Here is a 3,783-nt window from a genome sequence, read left to right as displayed (position 1 = left end):
TGCCTCTTTACCAGATGAACAGATTGGTGGTTTTTATCTGCGTCTTAGCCATAGAAGAACTTTTAAGAATGATCAAAAACTCGTCTCTCTGTTGTAATTCAGGCAGATCGGTTGGAGGCTGCTCGTAGTGTTTCCCTATTCCCTATAGTTCTAATACAGTGGGCTACCGTGTTGTGCATAAAACACCAATTTTTGTAATTAAAAATAGCATGCCCACCAAACACCGAGACGAAATATAGTTAATTCATTGATTGTGTTTTCATTTCCCTTTCTTCGTCCTATGAACCATGAAGATTACAGGCCATACTGGTCTCGTTTTGCGATATCAGATGAAAAAACGCAGCAACCGGGTGGAATTAAAAAAATATGATCGGTGAATATACACTAGAGAAGAGGAAAGATAAAGTGTAAAAGTTGAAATTTAGGTGGGAGCCATGAACTGTAGCGATACAAAATGCTGGTAGCTCTGAAGAAGACAGACTCTTTTAGAAATAGGACTTTTCACCTTTGTAACATGAAAAAAAAGAAGACCTTGTTTTTGAAACTTTGTCCACTGCCACTTAATGAAACAATGCAGTTCGCTAACTGCTAATGCTTGAGACTGACGTCTAAGGTCAATTATCTTAATTTAAGGGAAATGACCTTATCTTAAGCGTTTTTTTTTTTTTTTTTTTTCTGGAGCGGTCGTGAAACAATATTTCAAACACGAGGGGAATGTGTAATTTCTTTATCGCATTTTCAAAATCTCCAAATAGGCAACGGTAAATTAGCTTAATATAAAGTATGAAAATATAAGTTTAAACCTAGAAGGTATGTGGCTTTGTATATTAAAGTAAACAAAGTCAAGAACAATTTTAAGTTTAGAGTAAGATAGGTGTCGACAGCCGGAGTTTTGAATTATCTACATGTACATTTCCAAACGTGCTTGATAACAAAAGGCAAATGATAACTTTCAGGAAAAGACAGCACAGTCTCGAGGAAAGCGTGTTTCGTCAGCCACAGTTTCATGCCAGTAATAAAACTACAGAGAACAATATGAATAACATAGACTTAGAACTGCATATATTAAATGAGTGAAAAAGAAATGCAGCGAAATATGGAAAATTCGAATGAGTTGAACTTCTGATAAGATGAATCAACCTTAATTGAATACCCATGCTTTTAACGAAAGCGAATTAAAATGCAACATCTGCTAAGAGTTCATTTCCTCTTTGCAAAACTCCTAAGCTCTCTCGTGTTCACAGGCTAGAATCAACCTGACTAGCAATTTAAAACAAAGCTTTATCGGCCTTTTGGGGGAGTGATTATTACACTTTTCAGTGAAATTAAAGTTTAAGATATTGATACAGGAAGAAAAAAAGAAAGAAACAACAACAACATTAACGGTACGTCACAAGTATAGGGCAAAGTCGAAGTTTAACACCAATATCAAGAACCCAAAGGTCTTTAATTTAACGGGGCTTTTTCGCTTACTTACAGGTAATAAAAAAAATGTCTGTTTTTTTTTTTCATTGTATGTAAATTATTATCTAGCTCCTACAGAGAGGGCTGATGACTATATTTTACTGTTAAATGGCGGATATCACCGACAATGCAAAATGAAATTTTCTATCAGAATAATTAAATCTTCAAATGGTTTTAGCCTCCAACGAGAGCTGTCGACGTATTACAAAGCTTCCTGCCAATCACTGAAAGCTGACTACAAACTAGCAATACGCACCTGCTTCTGTTAGAAATAAGGTTCTTTTTTTCTGAAAGATTAATCAGGCTTAAATCGATAGCTCTAACTGATCAGCAAAAAAGAGCCTTTTAGGACCAGAGAGCCATCTTCGAGGTAATTTAGGTTAAGGCCAACTAAGAAACGAGCTGTTAGCTAAACTATACATGCTAATTCTTTGAGTCTGCAAACTTTCGTTTAGGTCGGGTAGCTGTGTGCCAACATATGTACCCTGTTGCTTTGATTCTGTAAATGAACACCCTCTCAATTCCAAGTGGAAATCTGAAGTTTAATTATCGTGTGATTATTGTGCTAAAATCCACTGCGGTGGGTATAATATGTACTTAAAGTCCAGAATCTTGTTATTAGTATTAGTATCTAGACCTAGTTTAATACAATCCAGGGAACGACTAGGCGAGTGATTCCAAAAAAAAATTGGACAACCGCGAGGCGCGAAGGCGATTTGAAGTTACGAACAAGGATACTTAGTGAATTGTACGATACGAGGTCCAACCACTGATAAAGCGAAACAAAAACAAATTTGGAGATTACGAGTCTTTAAAGGGGCACTATCACGACGATTTTGATGTACTTCTGGTGAAAGTAGGTTGAAATTATGAGTGAGTACCTTCGTTTGTACGTAAACTCTTTATATCCGACGTAATGTAGACGAAAACAGTTGATGCGTTTTCTGAGTGGAAGCTACCTTATTATAAAATTTCCTCGCCGTAGTGCGGACGGGACCTAAACGATACTTAATCTAATGTTAACGCTTTAACCAACAGGAAAGATATCAGACGTTTCTGACTTAAAATAAGGAAATTCGTTAACAAATTGAGGTAACTAGAGCAACGAATCGAAGAAGAAGAGGAAGAAGAAGAAGAAGAAGAAGAAGAAGAAGAAGAAGAAAATGGCAAACGTTTCAGTAGATGGAAACCACACCACGATTCAAGTGATATTTTGCATCCCTGGTCCTTATGAATTTTATCAGCAAATGCTTTTTGCAAGTCTTAACATCACTCTGGCAATCATAATATTTCTGGGAAATGCTCTGGTTATTGTTGCTCTTCAGAAGGCATCGTCTCTACGTCCTCCATCGAAACTCCTCTTCTCTTGCCTTGCGAGCACCGATCTTGGCGCAGGTATTGTTCTGCCTCCTCTTTACATTGTTCATGTACTGTCTCCAAAGCATTCCAGGCTCTGATCGTATCTTTCAATGAGTACTTGGATCTTTGGTTTAACGTTTTCCGGGGTATCTCTGTTGACACTCACTGCAATAAGTGTGGAGAGAGTTATCGCCCTGGGATTGGGGCTAAGATACAGACAAGTGGTAACTTCGAAGGAATTTTGGTTTTTGTTATTGCATGTTGGCTTGTTAGCAGCTCTATAGTGAGCTTGTTACCATAACGATAAGCTGCATAGTACTATTATTGACTGTGGTGACTTCCACCTTCTGTTACACGGTGATCTATCTAAAAATCCGCCGTCACCAAATTCATATGCAGGACCAGCACATTCACCGAGGGCAGCCAAACAGAGAAGGCGTTCCACTGAATATAGCACGATACAGAAAGTCAGTGGCAAGTGCAATATGGGTGCAATCAACATTACTTGCTTGTTATCTACCATTCGGAATAGTGTTTGCTTTATCGGGAATTACTGGCCAATTATATACACATACACCATCAATTTCCTTGGCTTTAAATGTAACGATATCCCTCGTTGTCTTAAATTCAGCTCTCAATCCATTTCTGTATTACTGGAGGATCACGGATGTACGTCAAGAAGTTAAGTACATGATCAGGCAGTTTTGTTGCTTCTTCTCGAGTTGAATGCGAGCATTACTTTTTGAAAGAAATTAAAATCAACTTCCTATAACAATATCGAATCTTACTCTAAAAAAAAGTACCCTAATATTTAAACACGATAAAAACAAATAAAAGAGTCACGTTATTTTAAAAATAGAGTTAAGCTTAGATATCTACTATTCAAGCTGCTTCGTTGGGCATCCTCTCTTTAGGAATTAGCAAGGAGTGACAGGCCTGCACAACTTCTGACAATGGAAA

Source organism: Orbicella faveolata, unplaced genomic scaffold, assembly GCF_042242905.1.
Source record: "Orbicella faveolata isolate gen_17 unplaced genomic scaffold, um_ofav_v1 contig_48, whole genome shotgun sequence".
In the NCBI taxonomy this organism is placed as follows: Eukaryota; Metazoa; Cnidaria; class Anthozoa; order Scleractinia; family Merulinidae; genus Orbicella; species Orbicella faveolata.
The sequence above is the reverse complement of the archived record's forward strand: the minus strand, read 5'-3'. Positions refer to the sequence as shown.